Here is a 14,511-nt window from a genome sequence, read left to right on the forward strand (position 1 = left end):
GTTGTTTCTAATGCTTTTGATCATTTGTATTACTTCCTTCAGAAGTTTCCTACAATGTTTTTGGACCATTTTTCTACTGGAAAAACAGACATGATTTAGAATGGTTTATGTGAGCTTTCTGTATTTTAAGACTATCAATAATGTGGTATGTTTGTTGCAAATATTTTTTCCTATTGTGTCAATTTCTTTTAATTTAGTTTTTCATGTTTTTATATTTTTCCATTTATTTATTTATTATTTATTGAATCATAATTGATTATACCTATTTTGGGGGTTCACTGTTGACGTATGTTGATCAAATCAATATCACTAGCATATATATTGTTGTAAATTGTACTTATTCCTTATGCCCCTTGTCCAATCTCTCCCTATCCCCATCTCTCTCCCCCCTCCCACCACTGATAACTCTAGATTTCTTCTCTCCCTCCGAAAGAGTAATGGTGACTCTGTTGATTTGTTGCCTAGATGATCTGTCCAATGCTGAGAGGTGTGTTCAGGTCCCCCAATATTATCATAAAGCAGATGCTTCTGTCATTCTGGAATGGGCTTTGTAGAGAGAGACATCCTCTTCTTTTGTTTGGTCTCTGCTGGTGACTCTCCTTGTGTCAATGCACTCCAATGGTTGGCGGACTATCTGCATGGTGGTTGTGACATCTGGCCACTTTTATGGCAGCTGTGGTTACTGTGGTGGGCCACCCACAAGGAGGTGATGTTTTTGGCATGCTCCTTGGCACTGGTGGTGTGCTTAATTGTGGGAGGGATCTGGTCCCTGGCTCTATACCTCAGTACTCCTGGCAGGGCCCCAAGGCACTGGCAGTGTGTCTGGTTGAGGGTGGGGGGGTGTCTGGTATCCAGATCCGTGCCCTGGGCCCCTGGGTGGGGCCCTGAGGCATTGGCAGTATGAGTGATTGTGGGTGATCGTCCAGTCCCTGGCTCCATACTTCAGGTCCTCTGGCAGGCTCCAAGGTGCTGGTGGTGTGAGTGGTTGTGGGTAGGGGTCCAGTCCCTAGCTCCATCCCTCAGGTCCCCTGGTGGACCCTGAGGTGCTGGTGGTGTGCTTTGGCTGGAACTAATTTTTGTCCTTTTCTTACTTCAAAAATGGGGAAACTTCCTGTGGGGATCAGTGTTTGAGCTGTGTGGTTGAGCTAAATTGCTGCTTTGCTGCTGTTTCCCTAGGGAAGGCTTTTTGTGAGCTCAGGGTTTAATGGTTGACCTTATATGTAATTCCAGCTCTTCAGAGACCCAGTGCATCTGGGTTGTGTAGAAACTTTGATCTGGGCCTGAGTGTTTTCATCAAACCGCACCCCATACAACTCTGCATTCCCGACCAGTCTCCTCTGAGTAGTCCTGCTCTGATTGGGGGACGGATCAGCTGTCCTTGCTGTGTCCAGTGTTCTCCTGGTGGGCCTGTCTCTCTTACCTCCCATGCTCCAAATACTTCCCATGGGATGGGTCCTGCACCAGTCCCTTGCGATGACTCACCAGCCTCTGAATGGCCCCTCTTTTTCAGCAGTTCTAGCTTCTCACTCCTGCATGGTCTTGCTATCATGGGGGCCACCAAGTCCCTCTTCACCCCTGCCACCTCCAAGCAACTTCATCTGAAGGGCACAGCTGTGACTTTTGCCGACTCCTGCTCCATTCACTCAGCAGCAACACCCTTAAAGCAGCCGCAGACTGAAACACTCCAGGCAGTTTTTTCTTTCTCTCATTGTGGCTTCTTCCACCTTTATGAACTCTGTAGGTCTCTCCTCCTCTTCCCCTGAGCTACAGTGGCCCCAGCTTGGCTGATGTTACATTTTTATAGTTGTAAATTGGTTGATTTGTGGGAGAGAGTGATGCTGGGGACTGTCTATTCTGCCATCTTGTCCAGAACTCCTAGTTTTTCATGTTTTTAACATACAATATGTTTAATTTTTATGTTGTTATATTATACTTTGTTTTTAATTTTTAAATCTTTGTTCTAACTGGAATTAATTTTGATGTGCAATATAAGATAGGAATTTAATTTTTCCTAAATGATAAGCCAATTATCTCAGTACCATTTATTGAATCATTTCCCACTGATGCAAACTGCTGCTTTTTATATTCTCAATTATTATGTTGACTTGGATCTATTTCTGGAATTTCTGTTCTGTTTCAGTATGGCTTTTCAATTATGCCTTTTTTTTAGTCATGAGTTTCACATTATTAAATTATTATAACTTTATAATAAATTTTATATATATAGTAAGACAACTCTCATCTTTTAATTCATTCTCCTTTTACAAAATTTTCATTGCTGTTGTGTTCTTCCAGATGAACTTTAGCATCATTTGCTCATTTCCCAAAATCATACTTCAATTAATTTTGTTGCATTAAATATTGTTATCAATCAAAAACAATTAAATACATTGGGTCTTTCCATGCAGAAACATTGTATGTTTTTCTATTTGTTTAAAGCCTTTTTGTGTTCCACAGAAAATGTTTATATTTTTCTTTATATAGATTCTTCATTCTTTATGTTAACTAGTTTTTTAATATTTTTATTGATATTACGAATGTGAGTTTTTCATTGTATTTCTAAAAGGGTTACTACTGGTATGTAGGAGGGTTTTTTTTTTTTTTTTCAACTCAATTATACCCTTCTATTAGTTAATATAGTTTTTAGTCAATTCTCTTGTTTCTTTCCAAATATACTCTTTCTTCAATCGATTTTAGTTAGAGAAACATCTATTTGATTGATGTATTCCAATCTATTTTCACAGAATATTATGTAGTAGTGTTATGATCTCCATTCTCTTCCCTATCTCAACATATACCTATTTCCTCTCCTTTTCCTTCTCATAATTTTTCCATTTTTTTGCTGTCTCTATCTTTATATGTATGTATCTGTTTCATCTCTTTCTATTTTTTTTTCAATCATCCTGATGAGATTTCTTTATTTTGCTGGTATTTTATAAAACCAGTTCCGAGGTTCCCTTCTTTCTTTGCTTTCAATTTGTCAATTCCGTTTTTTATCTTTAGTTTCATTTTTCTGCTGTGTTGTTTTGTTTACTTTCACCTTTCAATAATTCTTTTTTAGCTGAAAGCTTTCTAATTCACTTATTTAAATCCTTTTTAATTTTTTTATAAAATATTTAAATCTACAAATTTTCACTTAAGTGTTTCCCATGTGTTTTGCCATATTTTTAATGCTATAATTTCAGGCCAGAATGATACTTCTGTCCTAATATTTTACTCTATGTATTTTTGTGGTGGTGGTTGTTTTCTTTATTACAGAATCTCAATACCAGATGTTTCTAGGCATTGCTCCCTTTTTATTCACTCTGCCTTAAATTGAATGAGCTGCTTAATTTCAATTTTTATTCCAATGCAATCACTTTTGTCTTCTTTTTCTCATATTATATTTTTTATTTCTTGATTATAATGACGAGTTGTATTTGAATAATCTCAGAAATTTGCTATTAAACACAAATACAGAGCTAGAAATCAAAATGTGGTCTTTAAGTACAAATTTCAAATTAAAGGAATCTTTTTTACCCTTTTCTCACTAAGATAAAAAGAAAGGTTTATAGATGTTTGACTTATGGTATTTACTTTTCTCCTCACACAACATGATATTCAGACCTGAATATTTAGCAGACTTTATTGGAATTTATAGTTAATCCCTAAGTATACTTACTCAAATTTTTTTCTTGAGATAATATTGAAAATATTACACAAATTTATACTTAACTGATAAAAATTAAGATATCTTAGTCATTTATTGCAAAATACTCTGATTTAGCTTTCTGAATTTATATGGGTAAATAAAAAACAAATATTTTATTTAAAAAACATAGAGCACCATAACTACTTCTACGTTAGAATCACAGTAATTTAAAGTTGTTTTTTTTTTAATCAGATTTAATGAATTGGAAAAAGTGAATTTGCTTCTAGTTCTTTGTCTTGTGCCTTTATCAAACCTGTTGATTTCTAGTAGTATATTTTTACTCCATGCTATTGAACATTCCTTTAAATGTTGTTTCCAACTTTCTCATTCTCATAAAATTGAGCATAGAAAAATCCTGGGATTTAATTGCATAATTTCACTCTTTTTCTTAACTATATATTAGAGTAAATACATATGAATGCAATAATTCATAATTTTTTTATGGTTCAGGTTAATACCTTCTAAATGAGAAAAGATATATAAATTTATGACATATGTGTGCATCAAAATCTCAATGATTCTGAGTAAAGTAACTAATGAGAATAAAGAATTTAAATGGTTAAAAAGATTGAGGAAATCGTGAGGAATGCTAGATCTGCTCTGGCTATACTTTATTAGCCCACAGGTGGTAACTACTGCTGAAAATTCATGAGGTTGGTTTTGTCTGATTTTTTTTCTTATAGTTTGGTAAGAGTTCCTGTTCTTGCTTTTAATAATTAATGTAGAGAGGGTCTTTTATTTGTGAGCAAGAGTGAGTTTTGTTCACTGCCTGAGGGCTAAGGAATGAAACACTAGGTATTTTAAAGACTGGGTTAAGAAAACTACGAAATAAATATTTTCACTACATATATCCTTCATGCATAATATTTTGGTTTATTAATTTATATGATCAGAACATCGCATGATTATGTAAGCTGTTCATTGATTTCCCTTGAATTCTAGAAACATTGAGTAAATAGCAGCAAAGAGCAGTTTTAATGTTAAATTTGTATTTTTATCCTTTTGACATAAACAAAATGCTTAATAATTGATAGGTTGTCCTTACAATACAGTGGAATGTTATAGCTTGTGTGAACAAATGCCATGAGTAATTTAACTTGCTTATTATTATCAAAAATGATAATGGATTAAGTACATTGGCTTCTTTACTTTATATCATATCCCTGCTTCTAATCTGAAAAAGAGATACACACAATTTAATCCAATTTTATTTACTCATTAGAAATTAATTAATCAGAAATGCATCAGCTTTGATAACAATCACAATAAGCCCAAAGTTTATAGTTATGTTTATAGTTATGTTTATCCTGTTTTAAGGGTTCCCATCCAAGATGAAGCTTTTGGACTTTTCTACATGTTTTTTTTTTTTTTTTTGGCCACTGGCCAGTACAGGGATCCAAACCCTTGACCTTAGTGTTATCAGGCCACACGCAAATAGGCCAGCCCTGAAGCTTATGAAAATTCATCATCACTTTCTTATCAAGCTCTCATTTCATTTTTTGAACTGAAATGTGTCAGCAGATGTCTAAGTTTGTAGTATTTCCACACCAGTGTATTCTTAACCACAGTTTGTCATATTTACTTTCTATAAATTTTTAAGATTTTTCTTCCTTAATTCGACTACAGCAGTGAGTCTTATTATTCATGGAATTCATTCAGAAGGATCTTGATGAATTTGAACTTTTCACTAAAATTTTTCTTTTTACTGAAAATACTTAGTTATATTTTGTAAGGAGTCCTTGCTTCATGAACCAACTAGTTTCTCACCTTTATATACCAGGTACCTTCATAGTACTTAGCACAGTTTGTAGTCATATACTTATTTTGTAATTATTTAATTCACTCATGCATATTCCAGCAGACCAAGAGCTCCATGAGAGAAAGGACTTTAGTTTTTAATGTTCATGATTGTATCTCCAGCGTCTAGTGCAGTGCCTGGCATCTAGTAGTCATTTGATAAATATTTGCTGAATTACTAAATGAACACTTTGTATTAAGTTTCTTTTCCAAAACAGTATTTACATAGTTAACTTATGTTATCCTTGGAAATTATGACATGCTCTTCCCTCCTGTTCTGGTGCCAGTCTTTAGTCACTCTCTCTTTTTCCTGAAATACTGTTTTTATTTAGTTGTTATTATGCAAATTAAATTTGTCTGAATTTCCCACCTTGCAATGCACCAGACAGTGCTTTGCTTTTCAGTCAGGATTTTATGCATCTCATAGAAAAGACATAAACACATGCTTTGACCTACATTTAATTTAAGTGAAATTTTAGATACAGATTTCTTAATTATATACTTTCGAAATTGTCTGCATTTCATTTCTTTCTTTGGGAAATTTTCCAGCAATAAACAGAAAAGGTTTTTTTTGGCTTTCTGTTATATATAATTAAGAGTTAATAATTAGTGTACTGTTTTGTTAAATAGATTATAATTAAAAGGGACTACATATTTTTTGTGGAGTATGAATGCATGTTTCACAGTGGGGTAAGAAAATCAGACATTTCTTTTTTTCATAATAATGCTAATGTAAACACTGCAGAATTATTTATATTTAAAATTTGTAAATTTTATTTTGGTTCTCCTGATTTTAACGTCATGTGGTTAAAATTACCTTAGACAAAATTAGAATTTTAGTTTGTAGAAATAGTCTCTTAGATAATGGGCTTTAAATTTAATATTTCTATATGTTTTTATAAAATTTGAAAATATTTGACCTTCTAGTTTGGCAGACTATGTGAAAGCACTTTAGTTCCATACCAGGTAGAAATCTATACAGGAGTCATTATCACCAGAATGGAAAGAGTTTTCCAGCTATGTTCTATCATGTCTTCTGACAGAGATCCTTTGAGCCTTACAAATATATTCTGGTTTTAGAGAAATGCTAAACTCAGTTATGACATACAAGGACATAGAGATGAGTCCTTACTACCTTGAGGAATTCATAATCCCTGTAAAGAGTGACAAATTGGGTCTCTACATTGATTTTATCCTGAAAAACATATGGCAAAATGTAATTATAATGTTGCTTTTCAAGTGTAAAGGAATGACTGCCCTATTTTTCTTTATGAAAATTGTATCTGTAATTGTTACTATTGTTTTATATATCATTTTTCTTGAAAAATTGTTTGGCTACGTTTCAAAAATAAGGAGCCCCAGAATGGGCCATTAAAGTGGTTCTGTGAAGATGAACCACCTATATCTGAGAACTTCTGGGAAGGGCCAGATTGGGGACAACATGTAAGATGCATATTACATGTCAACTTTAATTGAATGTTGGTGGGTAGCTTCCTGGCTCACAGCACTGAAGATTTTGAGGCCGTGTCTGATTAGTTTTATCTGCCATTGGTAAACATAAGGGTGAGGACACTCCAAACCACACAAAAATAGAGACAGAAAGAAACAGATGTCTTCAGAAACTGCTGAAGGAAATCCCAGGTCCTCTTCCCCCTTAAGGATATCTAATATAAAAGCAACTATCAGATTTCTACTTCACCAATATCTTGAGAATGGGGTCCTAGAATCTCCTCTGAGTAGTGCTGTACACACTAAGTTTGGGAATTCACTCCTCTGTTTAAATATGGCCATATATTTGCTGAGAAGACTCAAACTTGACTCCTTATTATAATCACCTAGGGAGCTTTTAAAAACTACTGATGCCTGGTTTTCATTCCAAACTAAATAAATCATCACCTTTGTGAATGAGGCTCAGGCCTTGGTATTTTCAAAAAACTCTCCAAGGTGCAGCCAGAATTGAGAATCACTGGCTTAGAACACTAAGTGAAGAATGGAAATTTCATGTAATGGCAAAACCAGATGACAGCTAAGTATATCTATTTCTCTGTATTCTCTCTCAAGTTCCCATTGGAATATAGAAAAGCATATAATAATAATACTAATAAAATATATCAGTTCTGGAAGTGACATCCTTCAAAGCTCCAAACATTTAAAAATATTTTATAAGACAAAAGAAAATGAAATTAAATGGTTGAGATTATAAATGCAGTGCAAGATACCAGAGAGCTATAAGCTCATATTTAATCAATAAAAGATTAAAAAAAAAACAAAAAACACCTTCTTAACAAGTGGAATGAATGGATCCTTCCCAGTTCCGGTTTATTACATAAATAAAGGAACTGTGAACAAAGACTTGGAGGAAAAAGCAGAATTGGAGCTATTTTGAGAACTTTACTAAATACACAGAAGAGGAAGGAGGGAAGGGAGGAGGTGGAGGAGGGTAGAGGAAAGCAATTCTCTATAGAGGTGAAACTGACTAAAACTTTTCACCTCCTTACTTTGCCAAATATAGGGCACCCTACTTCCCTCTCTGACCCTCTACAGGAAAGCCTCCTCTCCACACACCCTGTTCATTTACACAAACTGCAGGAGTCCCTCCCATAAGGGAAAGGAGTTGGAAGAAGGGGACCCATACAATTTCCAGAGCTGTGCTTAAAAAAGTAGCCCTTTATTTATTCCATGAAGGCCAATGAAGGATAATTAGATTTCTGAGAAATAGTCATCACCAACAATTGAAGTTTTAAAGAATAGAAGGCTCTATTGGAAGGGCTTTAGCTAGCTCACAGAATCAATGGGAAGTCTGGAGAACCAAGCTCAAAGAATGGCCAAGACAAGAAAGAAAAGAAAAGAAAATGATAAAGAAAAAAATCAAAGAACAATTCCCTGTGTGCAAGAAGCATGTAATCTTTGGATTGAAAGAGCTCACCAAGGGTGTTGTAAGATTGATTACAAAACTACTTATACCTCATCAACTTCTGATAAAATCAGAATATCAGGGAAGAAGAGAAATTCTAGGAATATCCAGAAAAAGTGAACAGCTTACCCGTAAAAGAAGAGAGCCTGAATGATATCAGGCTTCCCATAAGCAACACTGGAAAATATGAAAGACATTGAAGAAAAGTCTTCAAAAATTTGAAACCAGACTTTTATCAATTAAGTGTAGAGGTAAACCAAAAACAGTATCAAACATAAAATTTTTTAACTACTTAAACAGCATATATGAAAAATAATTACTTTAGAGAGGACTCTAACAAAGTCAAAAAGAAATCCAAGGATGGCATAATGTGCAAGAAACATTAACAGCTGGGGAATGACCCAGAGAAAGTACAGGAAACTGAAATGTAACGAAGAAAATCCATTACTCCTTAACACTCTTAACTAACTCTTCAAGTGGCAAACTTAAAAAAAGAAAAGTTTTGTCACAATCTACCTTCCATCTTGGGTAGTCGCTAGTGACTTTTCTTCAAGGTCACTGACTCTTTCCTTAGCTGTGTTGACTTGACTGATGTGCCCGTTTAAGGTGTCCTTTATTTCTGTTTTTAATTTTTATCATTTCCATATGATTCTTTTTATAGTTTCTATCTTTCTGCTTAAATTTCCCATTTGATTTTTCATGTTGTCTATTTTTTTCATTGGAGCCATTAACATAATACTAATTACAGTTATTTTAAATTTCTGTCTTCTATAGTCTGAATGTGTTCCTCCAAGATTCATATGTTGAAACTTAGTTGCCAGTGTGTTAGTAGTAAGAGGTGGGGCTTAAGAGGAGTATTAGTATTAAGAGGAGGTGCTTAGGTCACAAGGGCTCCCCTCTTGTGAATTGGATTAATGCTCTTGTAAAAGAGGCTTCATGCAGCGTTCATCCCTTCTTGTCCTGCTGTTCCTTCCAGCATGTGAGGACACAGTGTCCTCCCCTCCAAAGGAAGTTGCGTTCAAGGTGCTATTTTGGAACCAGAACCTGCCAACACCTCGATCTTGGACTTTCCAGCTTCTGTAACTGTGAGCAGTAAATTTATGCTATCACCCAGTGTTAGGTATTTTGTTTGAGTAGCAGGAATGGACCAAGACACTGTCTGAAAGTTCCAACATCCGTGTCCTATCTGAGTCTGGCTCTGATGCCAACTTTTTCTCTTCAAAGTGTTTCTTTCCTCCTTTTCAAATATCTCGTGGCTTTTATGTCTTTGTTTATTTTGTTTGTTGGTCTTTGTTTTTGTTTTTAATCTGAGCGTCTTGTGTAGGACAATAGATATTTAGGTAAATAGATGGCCATTTGTTCCCAACCTGGGATGATTTTCCCTCTCAGGAGATATTTGACAAGTTCTAGAGAAATTTTTTTCAAGAGAAATTTTTGATTGTCACAACTGGGGAGAGGGTTTTACCAATATGGAGTGGGTAGAGACCAGGGATGCTGCTAAACATTCTGCAATGGATAGGACAACCCTCACAACAAAGAATTATCCAGCTCAAAATGTTATAGAGCTGAGGTTGAGAAAACCTCATTTGGACTGAAAATTGTCATTGTACAGACACTGAAAATTGATTTGGAGGACCACATTCAGAACAGTGAAGAGATCTGGGAATTCTGTCAGCCTGCATATGAATCAACCACGAATCCACGTAGTGTGATCAAGGATTCAATCTAGACAGGATTTAGTATGACCTATTTTCTGAATAAAAAGCAATTTGAAATAACCACCAATGCATCAGCTAGAGAAGGAAGATGGAGCAAGCCTATGGATATAGGTCAGATACCACGAACATTTTAATAGACACACATGATCATGAACGCTAAAGATTTTCTTTAAATGTGTGACTTCTTGTGAAGTTTATATTTGCAATCTTCTGACTGTTTCTTTTGGACCCGGATTAACTCCTTTAAAGAATGTCCACAACTGTGCCAGACACACCCGCCCCTCAAGAAAAAAAAGACTTTCACACAGCCATCTTCTGAAAATTAAGATTCTGAACTGCCAGACCTTACTGTCTGTAAAGCAGCCCCACAATGCATTCTTCTTGGCCTCCTGACAAGAGACTTGAATGCTTGGCTTCCATTTACATTTCCTCTTCATCTCTTTAGTTCCATCCCTACCCAGGGTGTCTATGTGACTTGAACCTTGTCCCTTCTCCTGCCAAGGAGTCAGCTTTTTCATGAACATCAGTCAGAAAAAATTTGCCGTAGTTTGGACTATTGCTATATTCTCTTTGATCCTTAAGCAATTCTAGGGAGCATCACCTCCCATCGTGAGGTATCTGGCCTCATTTGTGGACCCAGACAATTTCCCAAATGGTGGCTATGTGCAAAGGGAAGGAAGGAAACTAGCATTTAATGAGCATCTGCTCTGTATCTGGCTCTGTGCTAGGCATCACATTTCACTATACTGTGTCATAGGATATTTCACTCAGTCCTGACCATAATTCTAAAATGTAGGAGAGGATACTACCATTTCATATATGGGACTGAGATCCTAAGGGATTTAATGCCTTGACCAAACATACTGAGCAACAAGCAAACGATCTGGGATTTAAACTGACAGTATATGCCCTTTAAAGGAGGTTTCTGTCATTGTTCTTGTTGGGAATAAGATGAGAAAAATCTCTATTCTACTTTTAAATTTGGAAGGAGGAGACCTTTGAGGAAGAAAGACAAGGAAGCTCAGAGAGCTAGTGAGCAGGGCTTTATAAAACAGAGGGGTTTGTTTGTTTGTTTGCCCAGAATCGAGCAAAAGGACAATGTTTAGGTTACAGTCCTCTGCTTATGGCCCAGAGTGACACTTAATCGGGTCAGAAGTTTTATTAGTTGCAATGGACTTAGCAGGGCATGTTCTATCAAGGTATTTTGGTTGGATTGGTCAGTAGCAATCATCTAGCTCAGCCCTTCTCACTTTGGAGAGGAGGATACTGAAATCCAGAAACAGAGAAGGGAAGAGTTGTTGAACATTTGATATGTGTGAGACACAGTTAGCCACCTCATAGGCACAGGCACTTAGAGACAAATGTAAGATTAAAATTCAAGTATGTATCTAGATTCTTAAACAATTTTTCTCCCGAATACATTGCTTCTCAAAAAATATATGTTAATTGTAATACTACATTATACTTGCATAAAACTCTTCATTTTCAGATTTCTTTAACATATTTTATCTCATTTAAACTTCACAATCACTATCAATATTAGACAGATCAAATATTTTTATGCCTGTCTATTGATGGAAAATACTGAACATCACTGTTGTTAAGTGGCTTGCTAAAGATCTTACAACTAATAAGTAGCTGAGCAGAAATAAAGCTGGGTGTTTGGGATCCTAATTCAGTAAATTCCAAAGACAAAGCCTCAGCTTTGTTCTCACTGGGGACAGCAGTGCAGGAAGTGAAAGAAGTGCTGGCTGGAGACCCAGGCACCCAACTTCCAGGCCCAGCTGTGACATTATTATCTCTGTAACAAATACCCTCTTTTCTTCTATGTTTTCATATCTGCAAAGTGAGGGAATTGAATTAGGTGATATCTAAACTCTACTCTAGTTTGAATATTAGTCTTACCAACATTATGTCTTATGACTTTAGGAGTAAAGTAAACTAAACATCAGAATTAAATGAAATGAAATGAGGAATTGTTTAATAGGTATAGAGTTTTAGTTTTGCAATATTAAAAAGTCTGGAAATTGGTTGCACAGCAATGTAAGTAACATAACACCACTAAACTGTATACTCAGAAATGATTAAGATGCTAAATTTTACGTTATGTGTTTTTTTAAAAAGTTGGTTATGCAATCTTCTTCAAATATGTGTGTATTAAAAACATTAACATAAATATATTAATACATAATGTATATATAAAATAGTATGTAAATGTATAAAATGTTTAAAAATCCACAGTCAGCTTTCTGTGATCATAGAAACTTGGTTCTATTTAATGGCAAGGAAATGCGGCGTTGCCTCCTCTCTGCATTCTGAGTTTGAGCACAATATTGAAATATTTCTATCAATCAAATTATTCACTATAATTTAACTGATGCCTTTCTGTACTCTTACTTTTTAAAAATCTGTTTATTAGCTTTTGTTTTTATGTTTATCTGAAACTTTGATATTTTATCAATATTAAAAAGTGAATTGTAGGTGATTAATGTACAAAATATTGACATGGTAGGAAATAACAAGGCTTTGAAATCAGATAGACTGGATTAAATCTTATTTCTGGAACTCTAGCTTTGCAAATTTAGGTGAGGCATTTAACCTTTCTAAGACTCCGTTCACTCAGGTGTAAAATGGAGGTGATATCACTATGTGATGGGGTTGTTGTGAGGCTTGCCTAAGATGGGATCCACAAAGTGCTTTTTAGCACAGTACGTACTTGCTAGGTGATTCCTCTTATTAATATTTGACATGTCAAGGTACTTATGCTTAAAAAATGATTTTATATTTTCTTCATGACTTAAGATCTGGATAAAAATCTTCACCATCTTAATATATTAATGATCTCCTCTAGACAAACTTGTAGCCCTGAAGGAATGAAAGGGATAGAATAATCTAGATGAGTAATTCTGAGAACCTCTGTCCCAAGGGAAATAATGATATCTAGTGGCTAGATCCATTGAGCAGGCACTTAATAAATGAAGTACTTTAATCTTGGACTCTACTAATAGCAGACAAGAGCCATAATATCAAATGTAGCAGTTTGGCCACAAATATAACAGTTTGGCTCTTCAACTCCATACCACAAACTTTCAGCCTTCAAATTCTGATGGGACCCCTTTGTGATGTTCACTTTATTGGAGTCTTTGACCTTTAACATTTATTGACTTGCGAACCTTGTACTAGGTGCTAGGGTTATAAAAATAAACAAAACAATAAAATTCATGAAATGTATTGAAAGCTATGGGATTGAAGTCAAATATTATCTAGGTTCCTAATTTAAAAGAGATATAGAAACTTTAGATACAGAATCAGAAGACATGTAATCCTAAAAATTGGAAAATAGGAATTTTGAGGCATGAAGGCTACTTGAAAGCCCTATTTACATGATAAGGGAAAATAGAATCATCATTGCAACAAAAGCCTCATTCCACAAGAAATAAGCTCCTTCAGTGAAATATATATATACCAAGGTGAGTTGTGACATCTTCTTTTATAAAATTAGTTATTTATCTGTTTTGATTTATATAAGGTAAGCCTTTCCAAAAATGACAAGATGAATGACCTCTTATAGTTGTTTTCTTATTCTATGTTTCTGTAACTCTAAAGAAAGGCATTGCTGACACTCAGCCAATAGTAACTCTAAATTCATGAATCTTTTAAATATAGGTAAGTTTTTAGGCAATAATACAGACATGGTTGAAAGCCTTAGGCTGTATGTACTCAAGAGAAAATTGTGTCCCATGAATATTTAATAAACTAAGCAGTGCTATTTCCATGAAGAAATAAAGTATGCTAAATAAGAGTGACAGGAATTCCAAGGGGAAGGACTGAAAAAAGACAGTTTGGCACTTTCATCTTTCAGTGAGGCTGGAGGAAAGACTACAGGAGTTTATAGTAAGAGCAGCAGATTTAATTAATGGCCAACTTTCTGATTTGTGTGTTTTGCATACATTTACATCATAATTTGGAAGCCCTGTCTGCAAACATTTAAAAGAGGTTTAATTAATTGATATAAATTCTTGCTGTTGCATCTCATTTCAGTATTCAGGGTCTGGCACACAAAATAAAGACTCTATTTCAAAAACCAATTTTGTCACATATCAGATATGCTAGATTGTCAAGGTCAAAAGCAGAGATGAGAAGATTTCAAATGGAGAAGTGGACATAGAATCAGGGACTTCTACAAAGACAGAAACATAAGGAAGGAGATAAAAGTTATTTTCCTTTTCTCTAGTTTCCTCTTTCCTAGTATCTCTCTCTACCTACCTTTTCCTCCTCCTCCTCCAAACCTCCCGCTCCTTTTGGTGTAATTCCTACCCACATTATCTTATTCTTTCAAATCCAGCCTCAGAGCAGATACTTATATTATCTTAAGTAATAAAAAGCAAAAT

This window comes from Cynocephalus volans, chromosome 1 (genome assembly GCF_027409185.1).
Source record: "Cynocephalus volans isolate mCynVol1 chromosome 1, mCynVol1.pri, whole genome shotgun sequence".
NCBI lineage: Eukaryota > Metazoa > Chordata > Mammalia > Dermoptera > Cynocephalidae > Cynocephalus > Cynocephalus volans.